The 25,917-nt window shown below is 36.1% G+C and overlaps 1 protein-coding gene across 2 annotated transcripts in view; it reads right to left on the reverse strand.

Moving 5' to 3' along the window:
* Positions 1-25,917, reverse strand: part of LRMDA (leucine rich melanocyte differentiation associated) — a 700,798-nt gene that overhangs the window by 55,787 nt on the left and 619,094 nt on the right. The gene's annotated exons all lie outside the window — the stretch shown is intronic.

The raw sequence follows: 25,917 nt of genomic DNA on the forward strand, positions 1-25,917 counted from the left end.
AGAAGTAACAAAAACCCCTTAGTTTTTGTAGTTTTTATAAAGGTGGCCAAATCATTAAACAAACAATTAGCGCTTGCAGCTCTTTTAAGCTCTCTCAGGGACATGAGCTTGAACATAGTCCAGAAGAAGTGACTGAAAATTATTCCTCACTTTTACGGTAGCCTTTGCAAACCCCATTTAATAAAATCACATCGTTCCAGTTTTGTTCCGAGCAAGCATTTTGTACTAATTTACCAGTCTGAGCTGGATAAAGGCCTTGAAATAACGAGAAAAGAAGTAATTGTCCTTTGAGACAGCAAAGGCTTTCTAACATGACCACAGTAGATGAAGATGACCTGGCAGAGAACGGGGAAAAAGCACTTCCTTGATACAGCGTCCCATAAATCTAACGGCAAGAAAGTGGAAAAAAGCAAGTGCTATTGTAGCAGTAACACTGTGGATAAGCTTTAAGGAACAGGCACGAAAGATTAGTATCTAAGGCAACTATTCTCTTTTCCTCATGCACATTGTATGTAAAGCTAATGATACAGAAGTATTTCTGTTATTTTTAACACAGCTATAAAGCACATAGGATACTGCACTTTCCAAATCAGAGGGACTTCTGTATTTACCAATACTGACAGAAATGGTAGATACTGACGTGCCAGGTTTGTTTAGATTCCTCACAGGAAAGGAGGAGTCTTGAGCTGAAATACGGATGGGTACAAACAGAACACAGGCATAGAAAGTTACCTATGAGACCTTTATATTAAAACACCTCCCCACCCAAAACCGGCTCTGCTCTCTTCGTGTCCCCAAGTTCAACGGCAAAAATTATTGTGGCAGTTGTTCAGGACACTAATGACTATACTGTAACTGATGCTGAGGTGACAATGCATGGTTAGATCTTATTTCTACAGTACAAAAACCACCTCTGTTAGCCAGAAATGTGCTAGCTAACTGATACTGCAGCACCATAAAAGGTAGTATTAGCAATAAGGTATGGACACTGCAGTAAGAATATGTAGAAGATTAATTATCAGGGTCCATATTGGCCCTCAGGTGCATGAATACAGCTTTTAGTTATTAGTGAGCACATTGAAATGAATCTTATCAGCCTTTGCACCTATGCTTCACTAGAAGTATATGAATTGTGCAATATTCACACAATTATAATCAACTGTATAAGTTGCTGTTAGTTTTCAAGATCCAACATATACACTCTTTAAACACTAAATTGACATTGTATAAGAGAGACAGCTAAAATATACATAAAAATATCAAAACAGTAATGTTCACTCAGATTTTAAAAATCACTTACTTGGTGCTATGAGACTTTGACCAGTTTCAGATCCCAGAAGAGAACAAGGAGCAAAAACTGTAGAGCTAGAGGGAAAGGTGGAGCCACCAACTCAGCTAAACCAGAAGATGTAAAGGGCTTACTGGAACAAGCAGAAACAATAACACTTTTGACTCAGTTCTAGAATGAACTGAGAAGCAGAGAATTGATATTAAAGATGATGTATGGTGTTCAGTATCCTTAGCTTTTCTGAACAGCCGAGACAGCAAGATCCTGAAGGCAATAAGCCCTAGCTGAAAGCATCTCCAGTGGATACTAGAAAATAGAGCATTAAAATCATCAATTCTGGAAGTAATCAAAGCAAGTATCCAAAACTGTGTATAATAAGCACTAGATAAAGTTACGTCATGGCAAATGGCAACATTACATAAATAATAACGAGAAGTCTCATTATCTAAAACAAAACAAGAAGCCTTTACAAAATAAGGAAGGAGATTGATGGAAAGAGGCTAAATAAAACTAGCTGTGAAGAGAAAGACAGTTTACTATGGACATGAAACCAGCAGAATCCTTATAAGTGAAGCTGTATTAAAAACTTGCTTAAATAGACAAAAATGCTAATTTGCTCCAAGTTCTTTTATGCCCCATGTATTTTTGATATGGGAAAACAAGCATACAGCTTGAGACAGCGGTACGTATATTTAATACAAGTAGTACTAAATTAGACAACACACACCAGAAACTTGTCCACTGGTAGAATTTTTAGATGTTTAAAATTACTTTCAGGTGTAAAAACTTTTAGATGTTTAAATTAGCTTAGCCTGTCAAGATGTATGCCCCTTATTTTCATATTAATAGTGATTTAATCCAAGTTGCATATTTATAACTAGCAATTCTACATCTTAAAGTTTTAAAAATATCAAGGAACTATAGAACTGAGACTTACAAGCAGATACTAAAATTTTCTCTATTTCTGGCTAAAAAGTACAAAGCTGTTGGATTGCAAAGAAAGATGAAGTCAGTTCCAAATGAGGACTTATGGATATCTACACTTCACTCAATGTGTTGATAGTTTGCATAAATAATGAATAGACTGAAAATATTAAAAGAGGAAAAGAGCAAATTAAAGGTATATATCCAAATTAGTCCTCCCCCTGAAAAATTTTAATACTGACTTGTGTGTTCAGGTCAACTGATTTCATGCATCTTGGTCAAATGATACCATGCTATTTCCCTGATAATACTGTACATCATCTGAATACCAAGTTACTTCCCAGCTACTTTACATAAACTTTTTCTTTACTTTATTAACATCTTAAATAGCATTTAATATTAAGAATTAATAAATATTTACATACATATATTAGTACTTAAATAGATACGTAATTAAGTATTTAAATAATATTTAACAATAATAATATATTAAGTAAGTATTTGCTACTTGCATTTGCTACTATTTAATTTTTTTTTTTCTACTGACAGGTAACTGATCTCTTTATACACTGTGTTGAGAAGAAAGTAACTACTGAGTTTTGTTACTAGTGTCCATCTAGAGCATGATCTTAAAAAAAAAACAAACAAGAATTCACTCATTTAAAGTAACAAATACAGACATGATAAAATCTCATTACTACCCAGTCTAAAAAAGCTGTAGTCTGTTTTGTTGAGAAATTCTGAAAGAAAGTCATAAAAATTATTAGCACATGTCAGAAAAGAATCTCTGTGCAAGAGATCACATAAATCTGCCCTTCAAGCTGAGCAAACTTAGACACAGGTGTAATTTTAAGTGAAAGGACTTCACTGTACTTTTTACAATGTTTTCCAAGTTATTTAGTAAATAACTTGACCTTGAATCTAACTGTTGTAGAACATTCTAAGATCTTTCATGTCTAAATGAAAAGTTACAGGGAAAAAGTTTCATTTGAAAAACTATAATGGAGTATATGCAAAAGCAGAAAATTAAGAATAAATATTATTTTTAACATCGCTCTTCCTACTTGCACTATTAAATGATAGAGCCTTTTTTTTTATAAAAAGTGAAACATTAACATCTTCTTCAAAGTATTTTTGATAGGGAGATCCTTATTCTGTTTATTTCCAAAAAACAAAACATAAATTGCACTCTCCAAGACTTTCAAGCTCTTCTGGTTCATAAGAAAAGCTCACTTTGTAACACCTCACTTTTGAAATACTTGGCTAAAAGTCAAAGGAATGCCTGGCCCAACACATTAGATTAGATAGAATACAGGCATTTACTGTGTGGCAAAGGATCACAGGAAGAAGCCTCTTGCCTCAACTTATAATATCTCTTGGATAATTTTTAGCAGGTAGTTAAGTATACACATGCAACTAACATCCTTATTGTAAAGGTTACATACTTAAAGGATTTCTGAAAAATGCAATTGAAACATCCATAAATCACTGCTACAAAACCTGTCCTTTGTTGAAATTCATGAGAATTGAGTGGTTACCGCCTGTTTGCACAGTTGACTACTGAGTTTGGGAATCCAAAGGGAACTTTTCACACAAATGTAATTTAAAAATAATAATAATAATTCCAGTCTTCTCCTGAATACAGTTTTAACTACAGGTTCATTTTTAGAAATTTAAATAGTCCTAAAAATTAATCTATATCCACTCCTTTTATTGAATTCAAGAGCAGGCTTCTGTGTGTGTGGTTCCATATGATTTAAGGCAACCATGTTCCATCCTAAGCCCCATCAAGATAAGGTTCAAATGCAAGCTAATTCCTCTTACTAGAATTCCTCTCTGTGGAGAGCCAGCTGGCTTACCCTACACCCAATGAGAGGTGCTAACTGACATACAGTAGATGACTGAGCACAAATTTCTACCAAGCTCATGAAATAGCATAGGTATGTAAACTCAGGTTAAGTCCTCCATGACATAAGATTTCATACAAATGCGTTTTGAAATCCAGCACAAAGATCTGAGACTTGAATGATAATTTTCAATGTGTCGTAAGACAAATCCAAACCAACTTTAGAACTTCCAGAGCTGTTCCCCTTAAGAAAATGGATTTTCATTCTCTACCCTGCATTCCTTCTCTTTTCATACATCAAATTCTTTACACATCCATGTCACCAAACTTTTTTTTTTAATTTTTATTTTTAAAAAATGCTCACCTTTGGAGAAAATGTAACTAAAAAATCACCCAGGCTTGTAAATATTTTAGTTATGAGTAACTGAAAATCCACATGTAATGGAATCTGAACTATAGTTACTGTCATCACTTTGTGCTATGCAAGTATCAAAATAAGTTTTCACAGATTCATCTACTGGTACAACAGTCTAATCATGGTGGTGTAACTGTAAAACATGAAATTTAAGTAATAGTAAAGTTACTAATTCTGTCAGTAATTTTTTTATTTAATACATTAAGTAACATCTAAATTTTAGAAGAACAGGCACGTTTCATGTTTCAAAATATTGTAAGGATTGAACTGGTCAATTATGTTTCTTAAAGATAGAAACTTGTAAATAATGCACGCTTGTCTACTGATGGAGATTTAATATTTGACATATCCTCCTGCTAAAACAGGCACTGAAGAGCATACACAAAGTCAGCATCTTTAAATTGGAATAGCAATAGCACTACTTAGTAGAACTTAAAAGTATCTTCTGTTAATTACCCTGCTATGAGCAATTAATTATCAAACCATTTCTTGTAGCACCTTTCAAAAATCAAATGCAATAAATCACCTTTAAAGGTATAAGACAAACCAGCAAGTTCAGACACATTTCCAAGCTACAGCTGTCAAATATTAGTCCAGACTTCCCAGTAACAGTGTACCAGGAACAATCAATCACTTACTACACAGCTTAATACACTACAAGAGATACCACAAAATAAAAAAAAAGGAAAGATACATATATATACGTGGACTAAATTATGATCACTATTGCAGGATTATATTGGGGAGGTTGAGGGAAGAAAGTTGATTACAAGAAGATCCTTCTTTTTCAAGTGGGATAAAGGGAAATTTTAACTGAAAGGCAGAGCAAGGAAAAGAAAGGATAGGAGAGAGGTTCTAACATGTTCTAGATTGGTCACTCAGGATCCTCCCTACTTGACTTCACCTACACACCAGAAGTCTTGTCTTTGTAGAAGTATAATGTGGCCATTCCTCAAAACAATTTTCTTGGGAACTATTTAAATTGTGCATTAGAAGTTTCTCTTTGTCAAGTGACACTGAAAAAATAAATAATAGTGTCATTACCTTGTTGGCACCTTTTGTCTCCATTTCAGCAAGTTTCTGGTGTTTTTTAAGAGATTGCTGCATAGTAAAAGATATACTTTATCTGTTCCGAGTTTCCGTACATACTAGAGAAGTCCCCACACTTCTCCAGCATTTTGGCCAGCTGGAATCTGATAAAATACCACTGAAATTACAAAAAAACCCTTTTCCTTCCCTCCGGCTTCTCCAACATATTTTAAATTGAGTTCAATATAGATTCCAACAATAATTTTAAGAATGATAAAAGCTCTCTCCTTTTAAAGTTTCAGATAAAATTTCCAAGATAGAATTGAAGCCATGACATCTGCATCTGAAGATAAACTTTCCAAAGTTCAGGAGCAAGCATGATCATATGCAGCTCAACATAAAGACCAGACTATTTGGAAAAACCCAGTTCTACATTTTGAGCGATTCCAAACATTGGAAAAAAGAAGTTCAGTCAATCTTCACTTTGAACATTTGAAATGCTTTTGCTCAGTTCAATTCAGAGGCAGCAGCATTATCTAAGTTCTTTACAATACTAGCATCCATGGAGACATACCATAAGAATGCTAGAGAAAGTACGAGAAGAGTTTTGTATTATGTACTGGTATTATGTACCACTTACACAGTACTTTCCAAGGAGGGTAAGCAGCTCCATTTTAATGCACAGTTTTCGTATATAACGTAGCACAGAAATAACTTCATGTAATTTATTTGCTTAATTCAGCATATTCCTGTATACTGCCAATTTAAAATGACTATTTTCTAATTTCTAATTTTTCCATTTTTTAATATATTTTTGCTCACGAGCTGTTAATACTGAGGTGGATAAAGAGTTGCTGCCTGTGTAAGCAAGGTGATGATATGCTTACAATACACTTAGCTTTTGTTACAAAATTGGTCTTAAAATAAAGATTTTATCCAAATTCTTACTGGGGTATAACCTTTCCTTTTTTTAAAGAGATGCACAGGCAAAAGAATCTTAAGTAATCTGACTTCATCCTAACATTTATTCCCAGTTTAAGATCTGTGTAATAGCCTGGGGAATCACTTTCTTAACTCTTCAGTAATAAAGAATCAAGAAACAGATATTTTTTTCAATTTCTTTCCATTACATTTTATGTCCACATTTAGATGTATCTGGCAAAATCTGAAAACTGACACCAGTGTAAGAGTCCCCAAGGATTCACAAATATAATTTCCATGCCATTCTGAAAACTGAGAAAAAATGGAAAATGTGAGCTGTTATAAATTTGAGCTAATCTCCTCCTGCCATAACCTAAAATGATCGTCAGCAGTCAGGTAATCTTCTGGTATTCGACAGCATAAGAAGAGCTTGTCTATCTGAGGCTCAGTGGCTGGTAAGAATGTCAGTATCTCCTAAAATACTTGCACAAGTAAATTTCTTTGCAACATTTCAATTCTGCAGCTGCTTGCTTACCTAGGAGGAAAAAAAAAAAAAGCAGCTGCAGTGTAGAATTCCTGATCTTGGCAAGCTTATTTTCAGGGTTAAAAATAAAGCATCTCCAATGTTATACTGAAGGTCAGTGACACAAGACCAGTAATAACCTCCAGTAAGCTTGCTTTACTCTTCTATTCATGTATCCTAAAATATTATTGATTATATATGCACAAATTAAATCAAACCTCATCCAATCCCCAGAAAGGCACGATGAAAAAAAAATGTTTTAAACTATCAAGGCGTTCTTTCATTGGTCCCATTTTCCAATGCACTGTGCATTCTAAATCTCACTGGAAGTTGATGGGATTTTCATTTCCGGTGAAAATAAGGTCCTTCAGAAACTTCAGCTAAGGATAAAAGGCAAACATGATTATTTCAATATATATTAAACACAAAATTGATTACTGTGATACCACTGCTTTTAACTCTGAATTTCAGACTTCAAACTATATTGTTATAATTTCCAAAACCTTGATTTTATTTATATGCACTAATTTAAGCTCATATTCCTGTGGAAAGAAGCAAATGAACTGTTTCCTTATTTACACAAAGTAGACATGCATGGGTTTTTTTTTAACCTGATATTTGAATACAAAAATTCAATAAAATGTGTCACTGAACCCACACATTAATGTTTTTAAGTAATATGGCTGTGTATCTGAAACAGTAGCACTGTAAATCCTACTTTTTTCCAAGTCTGTGTTTGTCTTTAAACTTCAGCTGCTGGAATCAAGACATCATTTTTTTGAGGTGTCTGTATAGGTTTTTAGCCTTCCTGCTTTTTAACAAAAATTTGAAAAGTGACCTGAATTTATACCACAATTTCAGAAAGAAATCTACAGTAAAGAATCCTACATAAGATGCTTTTTGGGTGTTTAGGAGAGGGTATAATTTTGTTTTAAACGTCTCAGGGTTAATTTCAGGATCTCAGGGTTAAAGATCTCTTTATCAATTTTGAAATAGTGTCAAAATCAGATTTCAGGTAATTATTCTGTTTTGCCAACACCTATTATGCTGCTGTCTGTATTCAGTTTGATATGACCTTTCATTTCCTGTAGTGTTGTTAATGCTACTATACAGCTTGAACTTACACGTCCTTAGTAGATACGATGATACTGATGTGGTGGACAAACTAATTCATAAGTCTTTGCAATGCTACAGTAGTATGCACAAGCAGCAGTATTACAGCACAAGCAGCAATAACCTACTGCTAAAGGTAAATGACAAAACAAAATCATTTAAGCCAGACTAAAGTGACAGCAATACTATAGTGAAAGGAGATGAGGTTTACCACGGGTTGTACAGCGACAACCACTTGTGCTCCACATTACACATGCAGCAATTTAGCAATTCCAACAGAATTTTAGAAAATTCTTCTCATTGCTAAACATGGATGATATATACTATTGACAAACATTGTTGTTTTTCTCTCTGATACGGAATTCAGATGTTGGGGTTTTTTTAAAACAAATAACTGGGATAATAGTGCTGTTACTGATTTGGCATCGCTCTGCTCATCTCTGAAGCCAGATTGCCACTGGTCATGAAAGATAAAAGACAGTCTCAAGTGGCACCATGAGCAATGTTTCAGAAAAGAGAAAGAAATTTTTAAAAAAATGTGTTAAAGTAATGGTAGGCAGGATGTTCATCAGGTTAAAGTGACTTCAAGATAGAATGAGAAGAAGAAAGGAGTTTAGAAAGGCAACAACAGCACAAGAATTAGAGTCATGTAAGCAAAGAAAAATATCAATAATTATGACGACTATCTTATTCTTCCTATATGAAGGCTAGTACTACTAATCTTCTTGGCTGCAACTTTCCAGAAAGCGTATACAAGACTACAATCACTCAAGCAACATTTTTCTTGAGTAAAGAAACATTGAAAGCCAGGGAATTCCTGGGTCAGGCAAATCTCTCCCCAAGTTGCTGAAGTAACCAGTGCTCTGAAATAGACAAAATGATAGCATTAACTCTTGACTCCACTATTATAAATAGCATTTTATAGAGGACTGTCTTCTTTGGCTAAGGATGCTACACTTGTCATCAGCCAAGACTGATTAGGAATAAACACTGAATAACAAAATAGACACCCAAATGTCCAAATTTTTATTTGATGCTAGGATTTTATTTAGGTAAAAACTACTAAAAGTTGATTTTCAGTCAATTTTTTTGATGAACCTGAATTACATAACAGAAATCTCTAAATACCTTTCAACTTTTCACAATACCTGAAACTATTGTTTGCTTTACAGCTCCAGCAAGAGCAATAAAATACCTATAATTTTCCAGAACCACCTCTCAGGTATGTCATACATATTTACCAAACAAATGTCTATTTCAGGTCTCCCATATGAAGCTTTTAACTTTGCTTAAAAGAGTAAACAAAGCCTCAGAGATATTAAGTCATATGTCTCGATGGCAAAACTAAGACTAAAACTTATTATAAGTCATTTAGTGTAAATCACAGACCACATTTCTTGCACTCTCAAAACCAACTTCTAACATGAGAGCATAGCACACAAGATTGTCCTTTATAATTCCTTTAATACATTTTATTCTTCTCTAGTGCCATCCTGGTTTTACAAGCTTGCTATCACAGCATCATAGTTAAAAAAAGAAGAGCTGCTTCTTGCTAGCATTGCCCTGTCTGTAACAGAGTCCTATCACTAGTTATTGAGACAACGGTCTTCAAGATGTCACCAAGATCATGTAGCCTTTTCTTTCCAGTAAACAATCTTGTTGAAAAATTGAGCTTCCTAGCCTTAGGCTGCTGAAAATAGGTCCGAAAAAAACTGGTGCTCCACTGCTACCAAAACAAACTGTCAAAAAAAGGTAATGTCCTTTAAAATCCTGAATGACAGCAGTCTACACAGATGTTCATCTAAATGAGGAACGACTTAGTTGAAACACAAGAATAGAACTAATCCATGAGGCATCAGACCCATTAGCTACCTAAACTTAACGAGCATTTGTCATGCTCTGGCTGGTTCTGTGAAAAGCCCTGTCTGTATCCCAGGCAGGTGGAGTGCAGAAGAGTGTGTGGCACCGAGGCTGGAGCATCAGCCCTCGAGTGATACAGCTTCCCTTTGAGAGGTACGTCAGGTCATTTTAGGCCTCTTTCCTTTTCTGAATTCTGGCTTATATGCCCCCTTCCTACAGGTCCTTTCTGTGTGCTGTCTCAGATCGAGTTTGCTAGTTGAAGATATTTATTAATATAATTCTTTGTCAAGGTAGTTACCTGTCAGTAGCTAGAGAACAGTAAGCAATGTCAGGTTTCTTTGTATCTTATGGAAAATCCTTTGCTTCTTAGGTTTTAGTATTTCTTTGCATAGCAGAGATGAATAATAATAATAATGCGACACTATTTTCAATTTATGACAGCAAGGAAATTAAGGAATTAAGTCTTCTTGTCCATGACAGATGTTTTATGAAGTGAAAACAACTAAGGAAGCAGTCACCTTTGCAGTGAATTGTTTTGTTAGGATAGCATGCTTTTGTTTTTACCTCTTCTGCTTAAATATGCATATATATTTGTATTATAAACAAATATATGGAATTCATCATGACATTTCATTTCAAAATTCAAATTTTCAAATATAGTTTCCCAGACACTCCATTTGCTCAGAATTATAATTTTCTACAAATTTCCAATAGCAAGTAAAGACATAGCATCAAAAACCACTGCATTATCTCTGATGTGAATTAAAAGACCTGATATATGAGTTGCTACATTATGTTCTCCTTCTGTTTATAGAACATCAGATACAGACAGAGCCCTCTCATCTTTACCAGAAAGCTTAATGTGCCTATCCTATAGTAAGAAGGATCAACTCCAATATACCTAGTCACACAGTCTATCACAATCAATATTACAGGACTGAATACTGAATATTACAGGACACCTTCTTCTGGAAGAAGAAGGTGTACAGATCGTGGAAGGAGGGGCTGGCCACTTGGGAGGAATATAAGTCTGTTGTCAGAGGATGTAGGGAGGCAACTAGGAAAGCTAAGGCCTCCTTGGAATTAAACCTTGCAAGAGAGGTCAAGGACAACAGAAAGGGCTTCTTCAAATACATTGCAGGTAAAGCCAACACTAGAGGCAATGTAGGCCCACTGATGAATGAGGTGGGGGTCCTGGAGACAGAGGATAAAAAGAAGGCGGAGTTACTGAATGCCTTCTTTGCCTCTGTCTATACTGTTGGAGGCTGTCCTGAGGATCCCTGGACCCCTGCGGCCTCAGAAGAAGTCAGGATAGAGGAGGAATCTGTCTTGGTTGATGAGGGCTGGGTCAGGGACCAATTAAGCAACCTGGATGTCCATAAATCCATGGGCCCTGATGGGATGCACCCGCGGGTGCTGAGGGAGCTGGCGGAAGTCATTGCTAGGCCACTCTCCATCATCTTTGCTAAGTCGTGGGCAACAGGAGAGGTGCCTGAGGACTGGAGGAAAGCGAATGTCACTCCAGTCTTGAAAAAGGGCAGGAAGGAGGACCCGGGTAACTATAGACCGGTCAGCCTCACCTCCATCCCCGGAAAGGTGATGGAGCAACTTGTTCTTGGTGCTGTCTCTAGGCACATCAAGGATAGGGGGATCATTAGGGGCAGTCAACATGGCTTCACCAACGGGAAGTCTTGCTCAACCAACTTGATAGCCTTTTATGAGGATGTTACCCGGTGGATAGATGATGGTAAAGCTGTGGATGTGGTCTATCTCGATTTCAGTAAAGCGTTTGACACGGTCTCCCACAGCATCCTCGCAGCTAAACTGAGGAAGTGTGGTCTGGATGATCGGGTAGTGAGGTGGATTGTGAACTGGCTGAAGGAAAGAAGCCAGAGAGTAGTGGTCAGCGGGACAGAGTCCAGTTGGAGGTCTGTGTCTAGCGGAGTTCCGCAAGGGTCGGTTCTGGGACCAGTTCTATTCAATATATTCATTAATGACTTGGATGAGGGATTAGAGTGCGCTGTCAGCAAGTTTGCTGATGACACAAAACTGGGAGGAGTGGCTGAGATGCCGGAAGGCTGCGCAGCCATTCAGAGAGACCTGGACAGGCTGGAGAGTTGGGCGGGGAGAAATTTAATGAAATATAACAAGGGCAAGTGTAGAGTCCTGCATCTGGGCAAGAACAACCCCATGTACCAGTACAAGTTGGGGACAGAGCTGTTGGAGAGCAGTGTAGGGGAAAGGGACCTGGGGGTCCTAGTGGACAACAGGATGACCATGAGCCAGCAGTGTGCCCTTGTGGCCAAGAAGGCCAATGGCATCCTGGGGTGTATTAGAAGGGGTGTGGTTAGCAGGTCGAGAGAGGTTCTCCTCCCCCTCTACTCTGCCCTGGTGAGGCCGCATCTGGAGTATTGTGTCCAGTTCTGGGCCCCTCAGTTCAAGAAGGACAGGGAACTGCTAGAGAGAGTCCAGCGCAGAGCCACAAAGATGATTAAGGGGGTGGAACATCTCCCTTATGAGGAGAGGCTGAGGGAGCTGGGTCTCTTTAGCTTAGAGAAGAGGAGACTGAGGGGTGACCTCATTAATGTTTATAAATATGTAAAGGGCAAGTGTCAAGAGGATGGAGCCAGGCTCTTCTCAGTGACATCCCTTGACAGGACAAGGGGCAATGGGTGCAAGCTGGAGCACAGGAGGTTCCACTTAAATTTGAGGAAAAACTTCTTTACTGTAAGGGTGACTGAACACTGGAACAGGCTGCCCAGAGAGGTTGTGGAGTCTCCTTCTCTGGAGACATTCAAAACCCGCCTGGACGCGTTCCTGTGTGATATGGTCTAGGCAATCCTGCCCCGGCAGGGGGATTGGACTAGATGATCTTTCGAGGTCCCTTCCAATCCCTAACATTCTGTGATTCTGTGATTCTGTAATACTGTGTGAGAAAACTGTTTGCCACACCTCTCCTGGCTGGGAAGCATTCCCACTAATGACTTTTCAAATGAAATACCATGGAAAGGAAAAAAATGGGGCAAGGTGGTAGTATAAAGGACCACAAAATGTTACATTTTTGGACATCCAAAATTCACATCAAACAAAATACATTCACACCCTTTAAATTAGCTTGCAAGAGCCTAGCTAGTTAGAAAGAGAGAAATCATCCAATTTACATAATTGACTTTAAAGGAATAAGTATTCATTAGTTTCTATTTAGCACTGCAAGATTAACTAATGTTATTTGCTGCACTGTTTCCATGCATGTATCAACACAACTGAAACTATATTTGAATTTCTTGGTCAAATTTTGCTCTGTTCTGGAGACTAACCCCTTTCCAACCCTGACAGTATGCTTTGTCTCCATTTCCACTTATAAACTAATACCTTCATATTTCCCTAGCAGAGTTTATTTATTTACTGTTTCTTTGATGTGTTTCTCAAATCCCTTTTAAACAATTTATTAAATATTATACACATTTTAAAAATTCTTCTTAAGTTTTCAGTCACTATCAGAAATTCATCAACCTTCAGGAACTGGTAGCTCTGCATTTTTTACTCCACTGTAAACAAGGACTGAATTTTGTCATGTCTTGGAATTTTTTTTTTTTTTTACACATACAATTAACTGAATACATGCTAGCATTTTATCGAATAATTTGGTATTTTCATTGGTCTAAAAAAACAACAAAAAGTATCATAAATCGAATGAGGAAACAGTGATTGTTGACATATACTTCTGAATTATCATTACAAAATCTTTCACTTTATTGTTCCTGTCTGAAAGAGCCCTGTACTGTAAGATATTACCACATAAAATAATATTTCTCTCTTCTGATTCCCACTTGCAATTAGTGTGCCTAAAACATGCATCAATGTCATATTCATCCTCTTGTTATGCTTATTTGTACTATCTTCAGGTATTGATTAATGAAACAAAACCCACAATCCTTACAAACGAAGATAACCCTGCTGTTTTGCTGTATTTGATTAGAAGCAATTTTGTTCAAATATCTAGGTTTAAGGAGGAAACAGGCTGGATCTAAGTTGATATTTTTGCAAATAATGTCAGCTTTGTGAAGAAACACTCTCCCTCCACCCTTCCAACACTGCTACTTTTGTTTCAGCTATCAGAATACTACTTGCCTTTGATTTAATATAGAAGCTACATGCACTCAGACGTCAAAATGTCTTTGTACGTGTGCTTTGTTCTGCTGTGCTGGAGGTTGGGTCAGAAAGCCTAAGAATTCTAGCTGGAGCAAGCTTTTTAATCTTCATGTGCCAGAGTACAGAATCACGCTCCTCTTTGGGGCAGTTGCTGCTAGACAGAAAATAATTCAATGGAGTGGTTTAGAAGGTCCACAGTGAGGATAACAGGGCACATGCTGATGAAGCAACAATTGGAAGAGTTTCAGCGCAACTTTTGAAGCTTAAGCACAGCACTTTCACAAGCCACTTTTGTAAACATTCTTCCTGACAGTCACAGTTACAACAAAACTCCACTGAAAAGGGATAACAGCTATACCCCATAAACTGCAGGGATTTTCTACTTCTGTCTGTGCACACACATTATGGTACTATGATGATATACCAGTTGGTTCTATCCCGTAAAAAAAAAAAAAAAAGATACATTATTCCTATCACCTAACTAACCTCCTGCAAAAGGTCCATGATACAGGACCCATGCTACAATCCTTAGTTTGCATTGACACAGAGCTGACATGCTCTATGCTTTAAAACAAAATTACCAGAAGCAACGCCAGTCAACATCAAAACTAGAAGAATGATTTCTAGACTGTAAAGTATTTTGAGAACCCTAAATAAAAAAGAGCCTTACAAGTAAAAAGTATTATTTGCCCATGTAAGGGCCCTAACACAGGCCCTTCAAAACATGGAAAGAAGTTGTGAATATTCTGTTCTACATGTTAAAATTATGTAATAGTAAGAAGCCACCCAGATTTGTCAGATGTGTACCACAGAAAGATACCCATATTACATACAAATGTTTTCTAATTATTTATTTGTAAATGTCAGCAGGACTGATTCATCTCACTGATCAGGCCAAACACACAGTGAACAACCATGTATTTCTATTGTAACACTTATTCTCGTGAGCTTCTCCAACTCACCTTGAAGAACAGAAGCTCATAAAGGTTGGAGTTGCTACGAACAGATACATTGCTCTCACTACGATACAGATAGACAGAATATCTTTTCATACTTGAGCCTTCAGAGGACATCCTCCCCAGCACTTCTTCCCAGGACAGCACGCAAAGAGAAAAAACTTGGAGCATATTTTTGTGGCCAGTCACAGGCTCAGTACTTTTCAGGTTTTAAAATATTAATCAGCTCAAGGTCCGGTTTCAGCTGGCTACCACTTAAAACAGTTTGGGTGGCTCTTCATACCTTTTTCAGTGAAGGGACACTATTAACAAAGAATTTTACAAATAATGGAAACACATGAGCAAGATCTGGATAATGTTATGGTCAGCAGGCCACAGACAATTACGATTATAACATGTTTTCATTAAATCAGATATTCACACAATCCATTTTCTGATGAGTAACTACTCTGGTAGGTATCAAAGACTATTGTGAAAAATCGGTGAAAAACTACGATTTTAAAAGAAAGAAATAACTAGGAACATTTGTGTTTTCTTTCTTTCTAAACCACAGAACTACTTGGGAAGTGAGGAACAAAGAATACACGGAGGGACACAAAACACCAATAAAAATAACTTCTTAAAGAAACTGAATTGTATCTTCAATGTTAACTTTTTAAAAATGTTATCTAGTCTTTAACACAATACTTCAAAAATAGCACTTACACTGATAAAGAAAATAGTACTGAATTCCAGTCAACAACTGTTACTACTTGGAGATACCTTGATTGACAAAATATGTCAGAGCCACCAAAAATTGCTCCTGGTCAATGGTTGAATTCTAATGCTGAGTCACATAAAAAGATTGTGACTGGCACTATGTGAAGCTGACCCAGATGAAGAAATCTACAAGTTTTCTTTGATAAAATTTACACTTTTCCTGCAGATACTTTTAGTTGGGCTGTCCAGCATGACCTTTTCAGCAGCTGTTTTTTGCATATATTAAGAATTGGCCAGAATAGGATATTTAAATGAAAGACATACTCAAAAATAAAAATCCAGATACACACTTTGCAGCCAATATTCTCTTGTTGAAGAAAGAATTGTTCAGTGTCTTGTCTCGTCCTGTCCTGTGGATGTCATTTTGTAGTTCAGACAGCTTAACTACTAGATGATTAGTAAAATGTCACTGCTTTCAGTGTTTTTGGAAATCATCCCTTTGGTAACCTCCATGATAGTCGTAAAGAGATTTTAAAATCCAAATTATGATATAATTAGCAAAACTTAGAAGAAGAAATAAATATGGAAATGTAAATAACTTCCTCAGCTAGTCTTTTTTCTATTCAAGATCATCATCATGTAGAAGTTGTTCAGTTTTGCAAGGTCTCCACTGTCTTCAAGCAGGGATGCTTAAGATAGCTCTACATGGAACACTTTTGGACCATATGGATTCTCTTTAATATTAAATAATTGTAAAGCAGACTTCCTGTTAGCATCTTGAAAACTACAGATATTTCTACATGTAATTATAAATCCTGAAATGTGAAAGGCAGTGGTGTTGAGATTGGGATTACAAAGCAAAGTCATTTAAAAGTAAATTGATTGTATCTCAAAAAGACAAACAAGAAAGTTAAGACATTTTGTTCCTAGACTTGTCTGTGAGTAGGCCAAGAGTATTTGATTAATTTTTATACAGTTTCTTTTTCAAAATACAAATTAAAAGTGACCTTTGAGTTGTGCTAGATTTAATGAAAGCATGTATTCTTTCCCCAATCATTTTTATTTCTGTTGCAAACTAATTACATTAAAGACTAAACCCAGGGCAGACTGCAAGTTCAAGGCAAAGGAAGCAGAAAGGATTGGAAGAAAGAGATGTTTCATTAAGGAAAAAACAGATAAATATATTCATAATTTAAGTAAAGACAGTACAGTATATACTTATATGGAAAGATACGTGCTGCTAGAGACAAAGCAAGGCAGATTCTCATTATACAGTTCCTCAAAATGAAGAGGAGGCAGGAAGAAAAAAAGGTTTCAAGGGCGTTCTCACTTTCTGCCCCAGTACAATCTACCTAGCCTCCTGACACAATCTTTGGGCACTTCTGGAATGTGGGTGAATGAGCACTATGATTGCATTACCCCAACATCTCACCTTTTCCTACTTCTGCCTGGGCATGGAAAATCTCCTAGGTTTTGGTGGTGTTGGAAGCACCTGGTAGAGAATTATTTACAAACAAAAGAGATCCTTATCCAATTCACTAGTAACAGATGGCTTCAGTTTTGATGAAAAAGCAAAAACAAGATACAAATTCACTTTGTAACAAATAACTAATATTAAAGTAGTACCCCGCACCAGCAATAAATGTTAAATACGTTAGAAATTGGCTGAAATGCCAGTCATCAATGTGTCATCATCATCTAAGGGTGTTTATCAAGGATTGAGGAAGGACTGGCCATATCCATAAAATGTGAGACTGTATAACACAAAGCAGAGCCTCTGAAAATAATTTAGGGAACATGGTGAGCAAGCAATTCAACAGAAAGTCCTAACATGATGTTAAAGCAAGATGGGTTAAAGTAATTGCTTTTACTTTGAAGGTTAAAGAGAGAGGGAGAGGAAATGAATAGAGGAACAGAGTAGGTGTGGAAAATTATTTTACTTCTGTTCATTCATGAGACTAGATTAGTACAAACGGTCCTCATGGCTGTATTTTTTAAAGTGCGTTGAAAAATTAGAAAAGATGATGAAAAGAAGCACAATCCATACTTAAGGATTGGAGAAAATACCTCAGAGTGAGGGGTTTCAACAGTACAATGCTTTTATTTTATAGAAAAAAAAATTACTGGGAGGCTATTTCATTACACTGCATAACTACCCTACACCAGGACAAAATACTCAATATTAAAGGACTACTATTCAGTATTGATATTACAAAAGTAGCTCCCAAGGCTGAACGTGGAAGCCAGACAAAATTAGACACATTTTTTACCACATGGTGATTAACAATTTGAACAGACCATCAGGTAAATCGGTGGAGTCTACATTTTTGAATCAAGCCAGTGCTTTTGTGGAAGACAGGCATTAGCAAATACAACTTATTGAGTGCAGTTAAGGGATAATTATGTGAAATGCAAGGCCTGTGAGGTACAGAACATCAAGCCAGTCTGAATAGCTTTGGACTGCATAAATCTATAAACATTGAAAAACAATGGGATTATCTGATTAAATATTAGAAAAAGAAAAAAAAAATTGTGAAAGAATATTCCCTGGACAGAAATAAGGCACTAAATTATCTCATATAGCTAAAAATGTCATAAAATTATAAGCAAATGGAAACACTTAGGCCACATCTATCATTGCTGTTGCTACTGCTGTAAATAGAATTATTGTTGTGCAAGCATATATATACGCACATCAACACATACAAAAATAGGCTATAGCTGGAATATTATTCAAACTCCTCATTGTTGTCAAACTTTCTGACTCAGATAAAATGGAACAAGTATCCAAAGTTCCAGCTACAAGCTTACAAAGTCAAAAAGCAAGTTTGTAATCGATACTCCAAACAGGCATACACAGAAAGCACCATTAATTGATCTGAAAGCTGAGTCCCAACTAAATGCCTAAACAGTGTGAGAAAAGAGCACACATTATGCGTGTATGTTGAATACACATACACAGATCTAGACAGTCTGGGATCATAAGGTAATAAGCCTAGTGAAAGCAACAGAGGAGGTAGATATAGATCCATTCACTTCAAAGAGAATAAAGAAAGCTGAGCTAGCAAGACATACATAGAAATCTAAAAAGCATGGTACTTTTTTCTTTTTTTATATATAGTGCTGTTCTTCATACCAGGGTTGATTACAAGATAACCACTGACTAGTCTGTTTTATCAAATAAGCATCTTGATGTGCACAAAGTGACAGACATCAGCACTGATCTTCTCAGTGTACCTGTAACTGGACCCTGAGACAAGCCAGTCTACACCTGCTTGTCCACAGGATGCACCCCTGGTTCTTCTCCCCAGCATCCGCAAAAAACACTTATTAGCTGCCTCCTTCCCTGAGAAGTGGGTTTGTGCTGCCTTCTGGTTCTCATTATTATATTCATTTCAATGCAGTTCCTGAAGTCTGATACCTCGGTGCTTGAGAGGTCCTGCATGTGCCACCGAACTATGATTCAACATGACATTGTGACAGAAAACAGGGAGAAAGGATAGCAACAAAAGAACAAGGGATCAAAACAACTGCATTTGGCTCTGTGTGTGGGGTGTGCCTATCAGCACCAATAACTGTTAACAGCGAGTCAGATGTCACATTGATAGAGGAGTCAGATCACTCATGTCAGTCTTCCATTTGACTGGAAGGTATCAGTCTTCTTCCCTTATCTAAAAGGACGTATAAGAATATAATTGGCTATTAACTCTTCTTTTTGCATCGCTATTTAAGTTAGTTTTGGCAAGTTCTTCATTCCCCTCCAGTTCCTTAGTGATCCCTGTGCATTTTGAACACTTCAGGAATCGGAGTGCTTTAACGACTTTGTTCTACAGCCACATCAGTGAAAGCAACTAATGTTCTTGCTAATACTGTGGCTGACTTAACAGTATGGTGATTTGACTCAAGAAAGCCTATGTCAAGAGACATCAACTTTAAGTATGAAGTACTTATGTTGCTTGGTTTACCAACAGTTGTATTCCTAATGTTACATATATATGCAGGAAGAAGGAGAAAAAGTGGTCAGTTTATCTAACAGAGAACTCAAGAGACTGAGGCTTGTGCTCCCGACTGTCACTAACCAACATCATGGTAATAGAGATATTAAATAATTGTAATGTTTTTTTTATCATATTTTCCTACTCAAATACCCATTTTATCTTGGAACAGAGAACATCACTTTTCTTACAGTGCATAGAGCAACAGGGCTTAAATCATATGGAGCATTACTGTTGAAAAAATCACTAATAACAATGAAGATGAGTTTGAAAACAAACTTGACTCTGCATCTTTACAACTACATGCTACGTTAACAGTGTTCAGGAGGAAGCGTAAAAGAACTTTCTTTTTTTCACTTTTCATACAAGGATTTAATTCTTTTTTTTTGTTGTTTGTGCTTATAATATTGTCCTTGTGGGAGTCAATCCTGAAAAGATGCAGTGGCTAATTTTAGTTAATAAATTATTGCTTTACTGTGTATAGCCAAAAATCATCTGATAAGCTCTTTCTCCATCAGAGCTGCTGTATCTCAGTCAATTTCCTAACTGTGAAGATTTAAAGACTTCTGAAACTACTTCCTCAGAAAAGATGTGCTTCTATTAGGATTTTCCACTCACTAAAAGTACCGTCAAGCTTCTTTGCTCATCAGCCTTCCAGAACCTACATCCGTATTTCATAATATAGCACTCGCCAGTAAATACTATTTTGGGCTAGTTTTGGTCTTTTTTTAATGTATATAAGAAAGGTCTGCTACATATATAAATCATTAGGAATTATTAACTAAATGATTGCATAAATAATCTGTTTTAAAATATATTGCAGATACTTCCAAGATAATGTGCAACAAAATGAGAAAAGTCTCACAGAAAGAAAGAAATATACTATGTTTCAAACATAATTTCTGAGCTGTTTAAATATGAAACAAAACCTTGTCAAGCTACAAGTTTCCAGCTGTTATGATATCATAAGATAAATTTACAGCTACAAAACAGCTTGGTGAGAAAAAAAAAATTGCTTTTCAAAGTATGGAAATATAAATGTTTCAAGCACTGCAACTGTCCAAACAAATTAGTAAAAGCAAAAATAGTTGAATTCAGTATGATTTGATTCTGTACCAGCTTCATAGTACTCGTTGTAATTACTTAAAGCTGTAGGTAAAATGTGATTTAAAGCTTAGCATAATGCATTTAATGTTAATTTAAAACGATGCGATAAAAGTATACAGGTGGTCTCAGCGTCTAGCATTTTGTTGTATTTTATTAACTGAAATAATAATTTATTTCCCTAATTAACCAATAATGAAGTTGGATAATGGGGCTCTGAAAGCCTGCTTGCGTTCACATTTAAATTCTTAACCAGAGCTAAAATGAAAAAGGAGTTTCTTTCCTCCGTGACTTTGAAAAGAATAGAGTGGTGATTAACAGCAATATTTTTTTTAATGAAACACAACCTTTCATCCCTGTCATCTTCTGACCATCCTCGCTTGTATGCAGCTCTCTGACAAGTAGAATAATAACGGTCATACATCACTGCCCTGAAAGTCCAATCATCTAAATCTTCACTCGCTGCAGCCTCTGAGACTCAATTACTTTATTGACATGCAATCTTCATAAGAGGAGAAATATTGTGCATGTAAGGTCACTTGGTTATGAAGACATATTATCATATTATCTGCATGAGGGTTGCAGGGCTAAGACCTGACAGAGCTAATTATAATGGTACATGATAGAAAGCTCAGTACACATTATTTGCTTGGCTGAAATTAAAGGTGAGGTAAGACCATGACATCATGGTTTCAAAAGAAAATAACTCCCTTTCCCTTAGAGGCTATTACTTTTATTGTTTAGTGTTTTATACATATTATATTCATAGACTCCTCATAGGCAAGCAAGCAGTGAGAATTTCTGAACTCAACTCTGCTTCCATTTGGAAGTACTTAACTCTTGAAGAAATCAAAGGCTAATCCATAGTAATGCAGTCCTTTTTACTTGTGAGACTTAAATCACATCTTCCCTGCCCTTCCGTCACCCCCCAAAAGCATATCTATACATATACATACACAGCAAACCAAAAGATAGTCCAAAAGTTGAACACAGCTAATACATACTACCACAGTATTTTCTACATATCCAAAACCAAGTAAGCCTCCAGTGAAATGCTGAGCAAAGTACATTAGAACAGTGTTCCAAGCCTCATTTTGCAAAAGAAATTCATTTTCATCTTGTATTTCTCTGTAACAATTTCCTTTCCCCAGTACATCTCCCTACTCTATGTAATGCCTACTAATCCTCTGTTGCCTGGCACTTAGACACAGTCCATTTCTGCTCTAGGATAACTGCTACAAATGCAACTCCTAATCCTTTACTGGCCATTCCCCTTACATTAAAAGAGAGAACAGCCAAAAAATAATGCATCTGTTGTGTCTTAAGAGAAACAATCAATAGAAATTACTAAACTTCTACACTGAACCAGTAGCATGCTGCTTGGGGTTTTTGTTTTTGTTCTTTTGGGTCTTTGGGGTTTTTTTTCAACACTAGCTTATGAATTTATTTTTTAATTTCTTTTTAATTTTTTGTTAAGTTTCATGCATGGCCACCTTTCTCGCAGTTATTCAGCTGATGAGAAACCAGTCAGGTAGCGAGCCATTAAACTAGGAAAGAGAAGCAAAATGTCTTGCGTGACAGTTGTAAAATTCTGCCTCTTAAAGTGAGTTGTTAATTTAAAACTTCCCACTGTCCCGCAAGCTTCTGGTAACTGAGATATGACTGACATGGAGATACTCTAACATGCATGCAGGAAAAACAGGGCCACCAAAATTCCGCCAAAGCACAGAGACCAAAATGCAGATTGTGAACAGGCGGGCTACACATGTAATTTCTTAAGCAACTATGTGAATACTCAATTTATGGAAATATGAAGGAAAAGGTCACCCCCTTGGGCATCAAAGACTTTCTATCAAGGAAATGGAACAAGAACTAAGGGAAAACAAATGTTAATGTCATGCCCAAAACCACAAAACATTTTTATTGCCAAAATTGCTTTGAAACTAACAGGGCCAGGCACATGATATCAGCTCAATATATTTCAGAGCTATGGATTGCAAGGCACCTAATTCAAGTAACAAAATGTGAGGTACACATGGCTAGGTGTTTTCCACCTAGTGGTAATTAATGTGGACAACATGACATTCATAGTATTAACCATAGAAGAGATGGAACTGGGACACTCTCCAGAAAACACAATAAAAAAATGAATGACAATTAAAAGTAGTAGCCAAAAGGGGAAATGAGATCCCCATATTGTGCATCCAATCTTGAAGACAAAGAACCAATAATAATGGAATGACCTGAAAGACAAGTAAATGAACAGGGAACTGTTCTAGTAAAATAAACAAGGTAAAAAAAAAGATACAATCACTTCCATGGATTTTTAGCACTTATATTAGATAATATAAAATACTATTTGTGAATGAAATATTCAGTATTGGATACTGTAAGAAACATGCAACAAAGGCTCTTCATCTTGTTTTTCTGGTAACACAAATAACCTTTAGAAGGAAGTTTTGGAAGTTGGCAAGAATATGTCAATGAGAAACAAACTGGGAATACTGTTTAGGTACAGAATGGATTAGCCTACCCCAGTTATTAAAAACATACAGTTTAATCTACAGTGGGGGAAAGAAGTAAATAAATAATCTCTTGTTTAGCTGAACATGCAGTGATACTGTGCAAATACAAAAGTGTTTACAAAATATAGTTAGAGAATATTTGATACTCTCTAAACTTCTTAAGGAGAAGCTAAGGGGAAAAAATCTTTCAGCTTTTACCTCTAAAGAAATTCGGCTACTCCTATGTAGGATGTAAAATTTGGTGACAGCAAAATTCAGCATTTGACATGAGACTTTTCTGTAACATTGGCTACCAAGTGATGGCTAACACACCATAAGTACTGAATAAACAATTTACTGGTATTGTAGAAAAGAAAAAAAAAAAGTTGGCCTTTTGCTCTCATTTTCAACACTAAAAGTAAACTCAGAGATGAGTAAGGCACAGCTTATGTTTTCAATACATTTCCTAATGTTTCTTTTCTATAAAATTAATTGTGGTAAGTGTCACCAGGATACTTTGCTCAATGCCAAGCAAAACTTGACACAAAACTCCTTTGGCAACAAAATGGAGATTTAGTGACACTGAAGTGTTTTGTGAATGCATCAGTTTGATTTAAATTTGGTAAAAAGACGGAAATGCACTAAAATAAACCTTGAAAAAAACCCATTGTTTTCTATCACTTTTTTTTTTTAACTATTTTCAATATTGGTTTAAGGCAGTTTTGAAATTTCCCAGGTTCTTCAATTATTTTTAATTGCCAATGAATTGAAAAGGTACTATGTTACTTTATTAACACATTTCTGACTTGCAAAGGAGAGAAATGTGTCTATAAAATAGATTTCTAGTCCAGCTGAGACTCATACACCATCAAAGAGAATGAGGACACGAGGGAACTAAATTACAATTTCCATGTGGCACTGTTCCAACATACCTTAATGTATATTTTGGTCTACCCCACTCTCCTTATCCACCCCCATTTCACACACACAGAGATATTAAAACCATCATTGTGGAAAACACACAGTTCCCACTAAGAGTTATTATTTGTTGAAAATCATTTTCAGCCAAATCTTAACTAAAACTTGCCTGCCAGCTGGACATATCTCTGGAAATGCAGACTTCCAAAGAGAAAAATGACTAACATGGCATGGGAGGGAGAAGGAACTAAGGGTATCTGACATGTCGCTGTTGAAGGCCCGACAATAGCACAAAGTTGTCTGAATTACAGCTTGAATCTAAATTCTTTTACTAGAAAGAAGAAAAAATGGTATGTTAATCAGTAATGCTAATTATAGCTTATTAAGAAGGTGTTGCAAATAAATCAAACTGAAAATTTGATTAATTTTGGTAACATTAAAAATAGTAACAAATGCATTTTTGCCATCCCCACTCTGTGGAAACACAGACCAATTGACTGATCAATAAGGTCAATAGCAAAACTCTCACTTACTTCAAAGACAGCAGATTCCAGCTCAAAAGTACTTTAGAGGGAAAATCTAAGCTTTGAGCTATGATGATTACTTCAAATAGTTTCACCAGTTTGTATTTTTGGAACCCTTCTGGCAATAACTCCTCCTTTAAATCACTTCCCAAGTCATAGTTTGTTAGAGAGAATGTTAAACGAGGATACAATATTTTGGGAAAAGGGTAGGGAAACCAAAAGCCATAAGAAATAAATAATAAATAGAAACATTGTTTTAGTAACCTGTAATCTATTAAAAATTTGTCCAGCAAATATTGTCAACCTTTTAGGATTTGGACTCTTAATGATCCCTTTTGTCATGGCTTCAGGGGACCATGTGCCTATTTCACGAGTTTGCCTTGCACAAACTGGTAGGGAATTGTAATAAAATTCAAATAAAGGTATGGCAGAAAAAGAAAGTTATCTTAAAAACTAATAACCAAACAGTATAAAAGAAAATATTGAGAATGAAACCAATAATACCCTTCCCGTTGCCAAAATCTTGAGATGTAGATTGCTTCTGGATTGTTCCTCAGATTGCTGTAAAATATACCTATTTACCCTGCGACAGACTGACCACAATAGTTCCAAAGTCAAATCTAAACAGGAGTACAGACCAAGAGAAGCATTTATCATACTGTTCCACATCCATGTAAAACAACTTTTCTACACAAATTTAAAGCTTGAATAAACAGGTACCACACAAAATTATGCATAAGTCACATCTGCAAGACCAAAGACTGACACACAGAATTACTGCAGCAGTTTAAAGCAAGTGTGCTAGGAATCAAGCTGCTTCTTCCCTACCTCCAGTTGCAAAAACATAATGATACCTTCTCCTTTTCAATATATTAGATTAATAGAAACAAATATACGGTTATGCACCTCCCTCTTTTCTGAACCATCCACCAATATTTCATTTGCCACAGTCAGGAGTTTTCCAGTGCAATCCAATTTTTAAATAAATAACACATGAGACTGTAAACCAAACCTATCAGCTTCATTTTTTTTATTTTGTAATTTATTGAGTTCCATCATTAGACAGATGGGTTTTTATAAGCATGAAAAAAGGAAAATCTGAGGTTTTTGGCTGTTCTGATCACCTTCTTAAATTACTGGCTTTGC

The sequence above is a fragment of the Nyctibius grandis genome, chromosome 4 (assembly GCF_013368605.1).
Source record: "Nyctibius grandis isolate bNycGra1 chromosome 4, bNycGra1.pri, whole genome shotgun sequence".
Taxonomy (NCBI): Eukaryota; Metazoa; Chordata; class Aves; order Nyctibiiformes; family Nyctibiidae; genus Nyctibius; species Nyctibius grandis.